At 43.7% G+C, this 14,680-nt stretch overlaps 1 long non-coding RNA gene across 10 annotated transcripts in view; it reads left to right on the forward strand.

Annotated features, from left to right (window-relative positions):
- Positions 1-14,680, forward strand: part of LOC106559017 — a 55,480-nt gene that overhangs the window by 21,142 nt on the left and 19,658 nt on the right. For 3 of the 10 annotated variants that reach the window (XR_005361907.1, XR_005361909.1, XR_005361910.1), the window contains exons 1-3: positions 1,258-4,234; positions 6,691-6,777; positions 8,613-8,728. This is a non-coding gene — a long non-coding RNA (uncharacterized LOC106559017). Of the gene's footprint in view, positions 1-1,255; positions 4,235-6,690; positions 6,778-8,612; positions 8,729-14,680 lie in introns of those variants that run through there. The other 7 variants (XR_005361904.1, XR_005361908.1, XR_005361911.1 and 4 more) reach the window with 7 other exon arrangements.

Below are 14,680 nucleotides of genomic sequence, written 5' to 3' on the forward strand. Positions count from 1 at the left end.
TGCAATCTCAATTTCCTCTTGTTGTGCTCCCTGCCTGCCTCCAACCTACGTCCCAGTGCCAAGTTTTCTGAAATTGTGATTAAGGTGACTGGGCCCTGTGGGCCTTGTGCCTGCCTCGCCTGCCCAGTTGGGCCTCCATCCAAAGCGGTAAGCTGCAGCAAGGAAGACCAGCAAGGAGGTAGATTTCCCAAAGAGCTTGCTTAAGATGCTTAAACTTTAGGGTTTCTGTTAGCACTGGGCTGTACAGAGTATTTTAAGTGGGGAGAGAAAGCCAGGTTGTTGTCAAAAAAAAATTTTTTTTTTTTTTTGCTGGTAAATTGCCTACGGTGATCTCAAACAAAAAGGATATGAATCTCTAAGACACAAGTATTTTTGTTGTAATTTCTTTACTCATTCTAAATGAATACTCACTTCTATATCTTATTTTTACTTTGTATTATTTTTCTAGAAGAGTGACCCCCAAATTGTATAAGCTGCAGGCCCACAAAACCTGGATCTGCCCTTGGGATGATCCATACCCAAGCCTCATCTCCAGAAACTGTGATTTCATTGATCTGGGGCAGTAGATCTCAGCTGAAGTAAAATTTTTCTACTTCATGGATATCTAGCAATGTCTAGAGACATTTTTAGTTATCACAACTGAGAATGGGGGCATTAATGAGTAAGTGCCAGATTGCTGCTAAACATCCTACAAAACACAGGACAGCCCCACAACAAATAATTTTCTGACCAAAAATGTCAATGGTGTTGCAAGAGAGAAGCCCTGATCTAGAATGAGGCTGTCAGCATCAGCATTTTTCAAAATCTTCTCAATTAATCTGAATATCCAAGCAGGGTTGAGCACAACAGTTCTAGAGATAATAATAGCTAACCTTTACTGCAGAGCACTTACTGTGTGTCAGTCATCGTTCTAAATGAATGAACTCATTCAGTCTCTAGAGTAAGCCTATGAGATATTGTTCCAATTTTACAGATGAGGAAACTGAGGAACAAATATGAATAAACTTATCTTGAGATTCAGTCCCACACAGTTGGGCTCCAAGGCCTGAGAAGTTAACTACTATTACATACCTGAACCTCCTTAGCTGACTTACTTCATCCAACTAGAGATGTGTATGGGAGAAGGGAGTGAGAGTCCTGGTAGCTCCTTATAGTCATCATCTTGCCTACCCCCAACACATAGAAATGGAAATGAGAAAAGGTCTCAAGGTGGATATAGCTGGAAGGGGTGGGGGAGGGGTAGTAGGTAGTAGAGAATCCTTTTGAAGTATGTGTCAAAGGATAGTGGTTGGGGGTATGGGTATTTGTTCCAGTTTCTCAGAAATGTCTTGTGTAGTGCAATCTCATGAAATTTCTTAAAATGAAAGTTTAATCTGAGAATGGTAGACCTCTATTTGGGTAAGAAAAAAACATGTCTTGGCCCATCGGGCTGTAAATAAGTAATAGTAATCATTGCTCCCATCACCATCTCTTGCACAGCAATGGGCTGTGTGGCAATGTACCTTCCACAGATGGCCATATTTAATTGAAAGTCATGCCCAGCAGCTGCCAGAAATGCTGACTACTAGACTGGGAAAAGTACTGCCAAATGGGAGGAATGCAGACAAGTTCTGTGGCAAAATGATAGAAATATATAAAATAAAATGACTCTCTTTATTCTGCTCAAGCAGAAAAGGAAAGTACCAGCATACTTGGACTTTGTAGTTCAATTTCATAACACCGAGATGATGAAGAGAGTTGCTGCCCTCGGGGCAAGGGATAAGGCAAAGATGCAAATATTTCTAAAATAAAACAGGCCATGGAAAGAGGGCTATTCTATGCTTGGAAAAGAACCCCAAGCCCCGCATGAGAACCACAACTATGGCCAACTCCTTGATTTCAGCCCAGTGAGATGCTGAGCAGAGAATATAGTTATGCCAGGCTTGGACTTGTGATTTATGGAAATTCTGAGATAATAAATTTGCATCATTTTGACCCGCTCAATTTATGGTGATTTTTTTACACAACACCAGGAAACGAATACAATGCATTACAATGGTTGATTTTTGAATGCCAAATCAACCTAGGATAAGCCCTATTTGGCCATGATGTATTATCCTTTTATATACGTTGAATTGGACTTGAAAAATTTTGTCAGAACTGTTTGTATGTATTCATGAGGGATGTGGCTTGAAGTGAAAGAAGAAATGTCAAGGAGAAAGAAATGGAAGATGAGAGAGGAACACATGACAGATGAGAGAACAATTTAAGTAGAGGTGGGAAAATGTCAGAATACATTTCAAAAACTATCCAGTGGGGTTTTTTTTTTTTGTTTTTGTTTTAAGATTTTATTTGTTTATTTTAAAGAGAGAGTGTGTACATGCACAAGTATGAGCAGGGGGAGAAGCAGCAGGGGGGCAGAGGAAGGGGAAAGAATCTTGAGCAGACTCTGCGCTGAACATGCAGCGCAACTCGGGGCTTTATCTCAAGACTCTGAGATCACGACTCTGAGATCATGACCTGAGCCAAACCCAAGAGTGCTTGCTTAACCAACTGACCCAACCAGGTGCCCCAGCAATACAGCCTTTAATTTGGCTGGATAACCACAGATAGGAAGTCCAGTGGTAGGGAATGCAGCTGGAAAACTAAGGAGCGAAATGTTTGCTTAATTTGGGAGATGAAGTCGAGCCATTGAAAGTCATTGAGGGATATAACTGGATGATTGAGCCACGGTGTGTAATTTAAAGTGCCCCAGGAAGAACCTGGAAGACAGTCGGGAAGCTCTTGAAATTTTCTGGTTAGAAGTCACTAGAGCCTAAACTTGGGCATGGTCAGGGGGAGGAGAGGAAGCGAGAGACAGAGGAAGAGATCACGCTCTTAGCATTCAGCCTAGATGTTAGATTGGCTCCACTCCCTCTTTGGACACCTGAAGAACATCAGCAGGACCTACTCCATCATCTGGTGATTGGAATCAAGCACTGAAGGCAAACCTGAAAACTACTGATCACCTGCAGGTTGGGGTCCCTATGTTCCTGCTGGATCCAGGCCTGGCTGGTTGGCTCCAGACAGGACACAGTTGATAATGGTGGCCCAGGAGGCCCAACCCAGAAGAACTCCAAGAAACCAGTTTGAGTCTGCTGTCCATTCTGGGATGGTAGGTGGTTCAGCTGAATAAATGAAACATGGGGGAAGTGACAAGGGGGCTGAGGGAGGAGAACTGTGCTCACTCAGGAGGGGCTTGAAGCATCTCTCTTGGGTTTGTGGTCCCAATGCAGGATAAGAAACAGAGGCAGACAGGAAGGACTTTCCTGGAGGGAGGCCATCACCACGCTGGAAGCTTATCCTACCATAGAAGTTACAGAGAAGCCTCGGGGAAATATAGCATGTTGGGCATTTATTCTTGATCCTTTGCTGCATGCAATCTCCTGAGGAGAGGCCCTCTATTTGTGAGAACACTGGGCAGTCACCCCAGAATGTCCTCCTGGGAGCTGCCCTCTAAATTCATTCTTTCTCCAAGAAGATAGCTTTTATTTTCACAGCAGAGGCAGGTTCCTCTAATGAGATGCTGGCTTTTCCTGGGAGGGGATTAGTACATCAGCTTATCTGACCATCTCTGTAGGGGCACAGATAACCCTAGAAAGTGAAAAAATAATGGGCTGGGTGGACTGATGAGGAGAGGTAAGAACACATCGGAGATATTGGGCCAAAGAAGTGAAGAAGGGGGTTGTGAGGGTACTGGGGGTGGCGTTGGCACAGGATGAGCCCCCAATTCACAACTTTGCTCCAAGCTCGCTCTGCAGCTTTATGTAACACTCCCTCATGTTCCCTTCTGTGGAGGCTTTGAATTATATCCACGGATTCTTTGATCAGCCATCCTTCGATTGGTGGAGGGAACTTAATTCTCCTCCTCTTGGTGATGGGCCAGACTTAGTGACTACTGGTGGACAGAGTATGGCAGAAATAACTGTGTTACTTCCCAGATGGAGTCATGTGCCTTTCATCTTGGTCACTCTCTTTAGGATCACGTGCTCCAGGGGAAGCCAGCTGCCATGTCATGACAAGAGGCCCATATGACATGACACTGAGACCTCCTGTCAACAGCCATGTGAGTTCAGCCACCATAGAAGTGTGTCCTCCAAACCCAGTCCAGCCTCAAACTGACTGCGGCCCCTGTTGACACCTGACTGACCCTGAGTAGAACAGTCCTGTTGAGCTGCTCTCAAACTCCTGACCTAAAGAAACTGAGATAATACAGGTTTGTTATTTTAAGCCACTAAATTTTGTGGCAATTTGTTATACAGCAGAAGATAACTTATACCTCCTGATGGGTCTCAATCAGCTGTTTCAGGTCAATATAATTCGGTGGCTCTTAACATGGAAGGGCCTAGCAAATAAAGATTATTGAGTAAGACCAATCTCTATTTTACAGTTTAGGAAAGTGAGGCCCTATCTGGAATAGAGTTAAGAGTGTTTTGCTTTGTTTACTTTTGCCTACTTGAATTTATGGTTTTGAACTTTGACAAAGAAAGTTGCGTGTTGGAGTGTACAGATTCATGCAAAGCCCTGGGGTGGAATCCATTATTGAGCTTCTAAACAGGTTTTTGCCTTGCCTATGATGGAGAATTTAAAGGGCATAACAGCAGAATTATAAAGTGGGCAAGGGGACATGTAGCTAATTGGGGGATAAATCCATGGAAAAGCTGTTTCCTGTAGCCTGGAGGCATCTCAAACAGAAGGATACATCTCAAAACTAATAACAATACCATTGACTTGCCAGAGATTGGAGCCGTGTACACTTTCTCCATCTGCTCTGATCCCGGGAAGGTGGCTCTAGGTTCACTAGCCCTGACAACGCATTTGATAAAGGGATGAACAGCCTGGTTTGATAGGAACAAAAACAGTTGAAAAGTGGAAGGCACTGTCTCAGCAAAGTGCCATCTAGACTCAGAATTCTCAGGTGACCTAGACCAAACAGGGAGGGATTGCTGGGTCAGGGAAACCAATCCAGTAGGGCAGTAAGCGAATGCATGTGCGAATGCATGTAGCAGCTCTTGCCAGTGCTGTCAGGGGCTTCCTAATCTGAGACCATTGAATATTAGAGCTAGAAGTGATTGATAATTGGGATTGCAACTCCAGAAGTGCTGGAGAAGGAGACAATTGTGGGTACTTATCTCCTCTCATTTTCTCTCTTCCTCCTTCCCCAGCTGCTGGGTAAGTCCATCACTTTTGCTCTTCTAAAGCAAGGACAGGGGGGTGAGGGGTTTGCAGAGACTCAGAGACCTCAACTTCCCCAGGAAGCTTTCCTTCTTCCCTATCAGATGTGATCCCTCCACCTCCTGAGTGCTCATTCTACTGCGTCTGTACCTTCCTTATAGCCCCATGGTGTCGTATCACACTATTACTGTGTTATACTCCCTTGTGGTGGACACTGTGGTGCGCCACCCGGATCCCCACTGTCGGAGCCAATGCATGAATTCTTTCAGCTTCTGGGGATGTTGTCTACTGAAAATTCATCGCTGAGTTCCTCCCCAGGCATTTCCCTTCCCCAAGACAATCCTCTTGTCCAAGCTTACTCTCCACCCCCCCCACCCCCCCACCCCACCCCCGGGGTGAGGATGGGGGGTGGAGAGCCCACACCCAATAGCATTCTACGAAGACACACCTCCTTTATCTCAATTCTGGACCTCTTTAAAAGGCCATCTCAGCTTCCCTGTGAGCTCCCTGTGAGATCATGTTCCAGTTCAACTCCCCCTTCTGTCAAATCCTATACAGGTGTTGTTCTTGAGGACACTCCCTGATAAACTTCTTGCTCCCAGATCTCCATCTCAGATCAGGGAACCCAGCCAACAACACCCTCATGAGACAAGAAGCTTATGGAGGACCACCTGTCAAATTCTTTATATCTGCCTCCCTCTTCCGTCCTGCTCCATCTCCCTGTACTCAGCGCAGTGCTGAACAGACTTTTCAGATGGATGGGACACAGACAATGACTTGGACAAAGATTGGGCAAGGACTATTTCCCTTCTCCCTTTGCGTCCAAAGTAAACACCGAATATCTTCTAATATGCAAAATATTCATAGACTTTACAAAAAATACAAAATATATACCATCTAAGGAGTTCCTTGTGTAAAGTATTTCCTGGGGACATTCATATTTTAAAACCCAGAGAATGTTTGTTTATTTTTAAAATGAGCAAGTGCAGCCCAGACTAACTTTAATCTTTCTGCTTGAGGTGAGCAGCTCTTGGGGCAGTCAAGAGAGGCATCATAGAAGTCTACTTTGTCTCAGGCAGCCTGGTGTAATGTTCACTGATGAAGAAAGTCAACAACCCATTCCAGTGACCCTGCAACATTCTAGAAAGATCTGCTTACCTAAAACCTTCCCTTGTTTAGCTCAATGATCATTTTGGTTAAGTGATCATTAGTGGCAATGCTTATAGCCTAATTGGGGTTGTATTTCTGCTCTAATGGGTCCCAGTCAACGTTCCCAGCAAGAGGTGGTGAGGGTTGGTGTTTTACTCTTCTAACAGCCTTCTGCTCCACTTGATTAGCCTTGTGGTCCTTCATATTATGGCTGCCCTTCCCAACACCCTGGGGGGATGCCAGAGGACACTTGTTTGAACTGGCTTCTAGGTTACACAGACAGATCCAGGAGGTTAAAGTGCTGAGTTGGACTGCGTTAACATTGACTTTTGTCTCCCCAACATCTAGCACCAGGTCTAGCTTGAAAATGTTTGAATAAATGAATGAACAGACCCAATGATGACTATCACTCCCTGAGATCCTGAAACTCCAAAGGTGGGTTCATCTGGCAAGCATGATGCCTTTCGTCATTCTTTGTAGACAAGAAGCGTCAGCCTGAGATCCTTAATTCTTCACTCAGAGCACAATGACCTTCACAGATTTTCTCTTCTGTACTTTTACCTTTTCAAATGCAAACAGCAACACCAGCTTAACAGGGGAAGAATATTCTTACCCTCAATCACTCTATTATGTTTGAGCCCCACCTTGGCACTACTTACAGGTCACATAGAGCTGTTCCATTCCCTGGTGGGCCCTGCCCCCCTACCTCCAGGGTTTAGTTCCCATCAGAAATTTCCCAGGAAAGTCTGACATCTTCATCCCCAGTCCGGGCAGTCTAAGCCAGGCTCAGCTGACAAAGTGCCCTCAGTTCTCCTTTTCCTAACTAAAGTTTCTAGGTTGACAACCCCCACTCCCCACCCCAGCCCCAGGGGAATCCATTCTGTATTCAGTTGTTTTCATACATTCAGCAGATAAGACTCCTGTATGGTGCACCCAGGAGACTTTCATTTTTTGATCTGTAAAGTGGCTTTGCATAACTCTGCTCTGCTTAACTGATTTATTTATTTATTTAAGATTTTATCTATTTATTCATGAGAGACACACACACAGACACAGAGAGGCAGAGACACAGGCAGAGGGAGAAGCAGGCTCCATGCAAGGAGCCTGATATGGGACCTGATCCCAGGTCCCCAGGATCACACCCTGGGCTGCAGGCAGCGCTAAACCGCTGCGCCACCGGGGCTGCCCGTGCTTAACTGATTTAATTTAATTTCTTTGATTTCAAATCCATGAGGCCCTCCTCACGGCTCACGTCTCTGTTAACTTGTGAAGGTGGCCATCCTTTCCAGTGCTCACTTCTGTTGACAGCTCATGGGCACAGCCTTGCTTTTTTTATTATTTTATTTTCCCCCAGCTTTATTGAGATATAACTGAAATACAACATTGTGTAAGTCTAAGGTGTACAGTGTGATGATCTGATGCATGGAAATATTACGAAATGATTACCAGATTAGTTAACACGTCAATCACCTCACATAGTTACCTTTTTGTTGTTGTGATTATAGTGAGAACATTTAAGGTTTAGTCTCCTAGCAACTTTCTTTTTTTTTTTTTTTCCTAGCAACTTTCAAATACTGTTTTGTTGATCGTAGGCACCAGGCTGTACATTAGATTCCCAGAATTTCCTCATCATATAGCTATAAGTCTGTACTCTGACCAGCATGTCCTCAACTTCCCCACTCATCCCACTCACCTCACCTTCCCCACTTCCCAGCTGCCCACCATTGCACTTTCTGTTCCTATGAGTTTGGCTTTTTTAGATTCTACATGTAAGTGAGGACATGTGGTATTTGTCTTTCTCTGACTAAATTATTTCACTTAGCATAACTCCCTCTAGGTTCATCCATGTTGTCACAAACAGCAGGATTTCCTTCTTTTATGACTGAGTAGTATTCCACCTTATATAAAATAAATAGATTTACTTATACACACACACACACACTCAATATGCCCTTTATCCATTCATCCATAGATGGACACTTAAAAAGTTGTTTTCATATCTTAGCTATTGTAAATGAAGCTACAATGAACATGAGAGAACAGAGATTTCGTCTCCTTTGGATATATACCCAGAAGTGGGATTGCTGAACAATATGAGAGTTCTGTTTTTAATTTCTTGAGTAGCCTTCATACTGTTTTCCATAGCGGTGGCACCAATTTACGTTCTCACCAACAGTGGTCAAAGGTTCCCTTTTCTCCACCACCTCACCAGTACTTGCTATCCCAGTGAGCCAATTCTGATCCTTCTCTGCCCTTTCCTTTCTCCTCAGTTACCTGCTCACTCAACAATCAAGTATGGAGTGCCCACCAAGGTTCAGGTTCAGAGCCATCTGCTTGGGAATCAGGATGCATACATCTTGGTGGGCCTTACCTTCAAGAACCCATAGTGAGTGAGTCATGAAGTGTGATATGGTCAGAGCGATGATGGAATTACCAATTTAAGAGGATGGAAGAGGAGCCCCAAACTAAGGAAGAGGAGAGTGACCTTGGGAGGTTTCCTAAGGGAGAAGATGCCCCTTCCTTTGTCTTAAAGGATTAGTCCAAAACAGCCTGATGAAGATGAGTGGATGCGAATATGCATTTACAATTCGTCTAACAAGTGTGCTTTGAGACCTGCCACATGCCAGGCAAAATCCTAGGTGCTGGGGAGACAGCAATGAAAAAACTAGAAAGTTCACACTTATGGGAAGAAAAACAGTATAAGCAAATAAGTAAAATATATACATCATGACATGTATATGTCATAAGGTGATAAGAGTTAGAGAAAAATAAATCAGGGAAGGAGATTTAGTATGTATGTGGGTAAGGAGGTGACTTTGAAAACGGGTACTTTTAGGGGTGCTTGAGTGGCTCAGTCAGTTAAGCATCTGCCTTCAGCTCAGGTCATGATCTCAGGGTCCTGAGATTGAGCCCCACATTGGGCTCCCTGTTCAGCAGGAAGTCTGCATCTCCCTCTCCCTTTACCCCTCCCCATTGCTTGTGCTCTCTCACTCTGCCGTCTCTTTCTCTCAAAATAAAAAATAAAAACAAATAAGTAAATAAAAATGGTAGTTTTAAATATGGTAGCTAGGGAATGCTACTCCATTTTTACCAATCCCCTTCATCTTCATTGTGGTTTTTAACTATTTGCAAAGTGTTCTTGCATCTATTAGCTTATTCAATTCTTAAAATAATTCTGATAAGAGGTAGGGAGAATTAGTCTCCTGGTTTCTGTTGCTCCCTGTATTAATTTGCTAGGGCGGCCATAAAAAGCACCACTTAGCGGCTTAAACAATAGAAACGTATTGTCTCATAGTTCTGGAGGCTGGAAGTTCTAGTCCAAGATCACAGCGTCGACTGAGTTGCCCCCTCCTGAGGACTGTGAGGGAAGCTCTGCTCCTGGCCTCTCTCCTGGCTTGTAGATGGCTGCCTTCTTGCCTCTCAACCTTGGTGTCCCTCTATCTGGTCCGTCTGTGTCCAGGTTTCTTGTTTTCATGACACCAGTCCTATTGGGGGACACACCTAATGCCCTCTTTTTAGCTCCATTACCTCTTTACAGGCCCTATCTCCAAGAAGGCCGCATTCTGATGTACTGGGGGTTAAAGTCCAACATATGAGTTGTGGTGATGGTGGGAGGTGAGGGACACAGGTCTACACACAACATCCCCCAAATTACTGAACTTGGCATTTCACAACCAAGATACGTGGAAGCTGGTGCAGGCCAGCTCGAGGCTAACAGTACAAGATGGCTCGTGCCATCCATGATCATTTGCAGTTCATAAGCCTAATTACCTATGATCATTTATCCAGGCCTAAAGGCACTTCACATGAAGGGTTTTACTTGACTCATTTGAAAAACAAAGCAAAACAAAACATTAAAGGACCCGACAGATCTAGGTTGAACTAGATTTTTTATTCCAGAATTAGTCACCTCTTTAACTCTGAGAAACCCTGAAAACTCCAGACTAAGGAAGGCCTGGGTGAGCTGCTAAAGCTAAGAGACCAAGTAGAAGGAACAAGCAAGTAGGATAAATTAAGAGGGATGTGAACCCAAGGAAGAAAAGAGTATTGGGGAAAGAGGAACTGCAAACCCTTTGGTCACCTCGGAAATTACACCTCCTCACCAAAGATTAAGTCATACATGTAAATGTATTTTGAAAGGTTGAAAACGTTACAATTATGAAGTAGTCTTTTCTGAGGTACGAAAACAGCGCATTGTCCCCTCTGGAAGCCGTACTGCCAGATTTTATGGTGGACTACTTCCTAATCTTTTCTTCCTTTAATTTTTTGGTAACAAATGAAATATCATAACTCTCTGAGTTGCCAACATCCATTTTCTTTGCTTTGAGGAGGTTGCTCTTTTCAATTAACAAGTTTGAAAATGTCCGAGTCACATTGACCTCCAGGCCAACCTAACTGGGGGTGTCAGGTCGGAATGCTCTGCTTTCTCCGGAGGTCCTGGCATAACTCTTATTGTAGAAGGCAGGAGAGTCAGAATACATGCCTCTGGCTCTCATGTCTTACTCCTGCCTTGGTCTAAGTCCCCTACGTGTAGCAATTCAGCTGTGTTCCAGAGCCTTCCACCCAGTGAGTCTCAAAAGCTACCCAAGGCACACGATGGACCTCAAACTGACCCAAGAAAGTTAATCTTCTCTTTAGACCTTTGGGACAAACTATTTACAAATCCATATGCTCGTTTTAATGTACATCTAAGACGTACTTACTAATAGCATGCTAAGTGAATTATGAAAGGTTAATCTAATTTGGAATTCATAAACCAGAATCACTGAGCTACCAAATATTTTTGAATCCTCAAAAATATTAAATATAAAAATTAAATAATAAATATTAATAAATACATATAATAAATAATAAATAAAAATATTAAAAATAATTTAATATTCCACCAAGAAGTCTGGCTTCCAGGGAAAGTTCTGGTGGAGCCTTGCCCACATTCTCTGGATGGCATTCTCTGGACGGCGCTTTGTCATTACTCTGTGTCGCCCTGTGTGAATCAAGATCTTCAAGTGCTGCCATTCTTGCTTTTAATTATAATTTACTGTGAACTCAGCTTCATTGTTATCAAGTTAGTTGTGATCTGTTTAGTTAAAATAACTACTGTCGCATATCTGCTTCGACTGTATCTTTTGGCCTTAAATTTTCCAGTAATTACACATAAAGACAATTACGCATTGCAATTTGAATATGAATCATTTATGCCCTAATTGCTAAAGCACATGGACACTTAAGCTCCCCAAATATACCTTGTAATGGCCCCTCAATAGTATTCTTGAATTATTTTTCCATGAGTACCTGGGAAAGGAAGGGGCTGATTGGCTGTGAACTATTTGGCCCAGCTTAAAGGGAGCTCAAGGAGGAAAAAGAAAAGATTGCAAACCACTGTTTTAGACTCTAGGAATAAACAATTAAATTTACTGCACATTTTGCAAATAGCTTGTAAATGGCATGTGCAAACTCGTTTTCCTTGGTAAATGGCTGGGAAATAAATATCCACACTTACCTTTCTCGAACCTCTACTCAGCTGCAGGCGCACTGGTTGTAGCAGGAAGTAATGCCGCCTGGCTGATCAGGCTGCCAGTGGTGATCGGGAGTGAGGTGGGGCAAACTTTAGAGCAAAGGTTTCAGGGCAACTGTAAATATGATTGGCAGAGTCACAGACAACGCCGAGCTCTGCAAATATGGTCACAGTTTGAAGCAATAAGCTTCTTTTTTTTTTTTTTTTTTTTTTTTGAAGCAATAAGCTTCTGTTCAGGGTTGTGGAACCTGCCGGTTACATATCAGCCAGTGTCCATGGAAAGTCCAAAGTGACTTGGAGAGACAGACTTACTTTTGGGTTCTTTTGGGCATCCAAGAGTTCACGAATCCCCCAACGTTAGCCCTGGGCTGACCTTAGGCACCATCATGATCTCAAATGTTTACTCCCCCGTGGATCCCACTGAATTTTATTTGTATTTCTGTTATAGCGTCGTGCTCTGCTTTGTTTTGTAGTGGTTTATAAAGGTCTAAGGACCTCGTGGACTTTGTTTCTTTGGGGCAGGACCAGGTTCTACTCACCTTTAGGTGACAGCTTGGCAGAGGGCCAGCCGCAGAAACCTGGAGTGAACCTTGGCTCACCACTGATGGCTAAAACAATGACTTTAGGACAAACAGCAAAGATACTGTTAGCTTACATTATGACTTAATCCAGAGATTAAAATAGTTTCAGATTACTTCCCTACCCTTTTCTCATAAATAGATAGACGGATGGGTGGATAGATGATGGCTAGATAAATAGAGATCTATATCTCAATCATTCTCTTTTCACACACACGCACACCCAATCAGTTCTGCTTCTTTCTGTAATTGCCCTTATTTTGTCCTACTATAAATGAGCTTCTTTCACACAAGTGGTGGCAGCGATTGTAAATACTTTGTTTTCTTTATTTTCTGCTTAGCAACCTAGAGGGAAAGTCCTCTTTCTCCATATCAGTCTACACAAGCCCAAAGAAGTCTGATTAGCCATATCTGGGTTGTATGCCCACCCTTGGGAGGGGTGGCGGGTTTTTATTGGCCCACCAGAATATTCTGGTGTCGTGGGGAGAGGAAATTCCGCAGAGGAAAGGTCTTTCTAGATGCTCTTACCAAAAAATAAGAATGGAGGTGGGGAAATAGCAACCATCTATTTCATTTTTTTTAATAAATTTATTTTTTATTGGTGTTCAATTTCAACCATCTATTTCAATCAATGGGATGCTACATGTAAGGCAACAGGGCCTGGGACCAAAATAGATGCTAAACTGAGCCACCCAGGTCTTCCTTTTTTGAGGCAGCTCCAGTCCCTCCATTCTCAGGGTCTCCTATCTCCTTTCTTAGGTACTTTTGTCCCAGTCACACCCAGGGAGATCGTGGAGAAGCTGTAGCTAAAGGCAGAGACCCTGCCCTGTTTGCCTCCCTCGGCGGGGCACGAGAGAAAATATGCTTTTGTTTTGGAAGAGAAGGAAGGGTGACAGGGAAATCCGAAGGCTGTGAGTAGTAAAGAAAGGAAAGTGAGCAGAGAGGCCGTTATAAGACCTATTCTCCGGGTGCTTGAGGAGTGGTGAGCTGGGGCACAGCCAACCCCAGCAGAATTAGGGACCCGGTTCAGAGATGCCAATAGACTGGCAGGCAGGGTTTCTTTCCTCTTTCTCTCCACCCCCCTTGGCCCCCTCCTGCATTTTCTCTTCTCTGCTATTGACACTGCATCAGAGAACTCAAGGCAGGGTTCCTTCCCTTGCCAGAGGCCGCACAGGGAGTGTTAGGCTCTAGAGCTCAAGTGTCTTAAGCAGGAAGCAGTGATTTAACTCAGGCCCAGGTGAGGCCTGGGGGTAGAGGACCTTTCACGTTTCCATCCGGTAACCTGATTTTTGAGGCTTTGCTTTGAGTCCATGGCAGAGAAAACACCTGTGAGGAGGGGTTGCTGCCAGACGAAGGCTCCTGGTATGGAGGAGCTTGGCATGTGGTAAGTTGGTAAGTTAGCCCTAGTGATGGATTCAGTGCTAGTAGAAACCATGTCCCCAGGATCGGGAAAAATCAACACCTACGCAAGGATTTGCACTAAGTCCTGGTTGATTTTTTGTTGTTGTTTCCATTGGAAGCATATGCCGAAGTGGTGCAGAGAGAAGGAAGTCATCTACGGTTTCCTAAGTTCTCGGGCCATAGTTGGGGGCTAATAGGAGGTTGGGCACAGAAGAAGGTCAATGAAGGGAGTTTCAGGAGCCCCTCTGGACAGTTGTGATGTACAGAAAAGAAGATGGGATGTGGAATCAGGAGATCTGAATTTAAAGCCTGACTCAACTTCTCATTCACTGTGTGATCATAGACAGGTTACTTAGCTCCCCTGTGCCTCAGTTTCCTCATGGGAAAACATGAAAACCATAATATTTCATGGGGCTGTTGTCAGGACAAAAAGAGCAAATACTATTCATGTGTTATTCCATTTCTCTGGGTCTGCTCCCTTCCTCAGGAAGCTGTAGGGTGTCATCGTTAAGAGCTCAGACTCTGGAATTCAACAGAGCTGGGTTCAAATACCATTTTGGATTACAGATAGAGATATTTATGTATGGAATGATCAAATGCCTGGGATTCACTTTATTTTTTTTATTATTTTTTTATTTTTTTTTTATTTTTTTGGGTTTTGGGATTCACTTTAAAATAAGGCAGGAAGGGGAGAGCCGGTGGGGTCTCGAAGACGCAAGATTGGTCATGAGTTGATCGATGTGGAAGCTGGGTGATGGATACATGGAGGTTTATTCTAGAATTGCCCTACCTTGCATATGCAGGCAGTCTTCACTTTGCATGGGTTCTCATATGCATGGATTGC

Source organism: Canis lupus, chromosome 7, assembly GCF_011100685.1.
Source record: "Canis lupus familiaris isolate Mischka breed German Shepherd chromosome 7, alternate assembly UU_Cfam_GSD_1.0, whole genome shotgun sequence".
Lineage (NCBI taxonomy): Eukaryota > Metazoa > Chordata > Mammalia > Carnivora > Canidae > Canis > Canis lupus.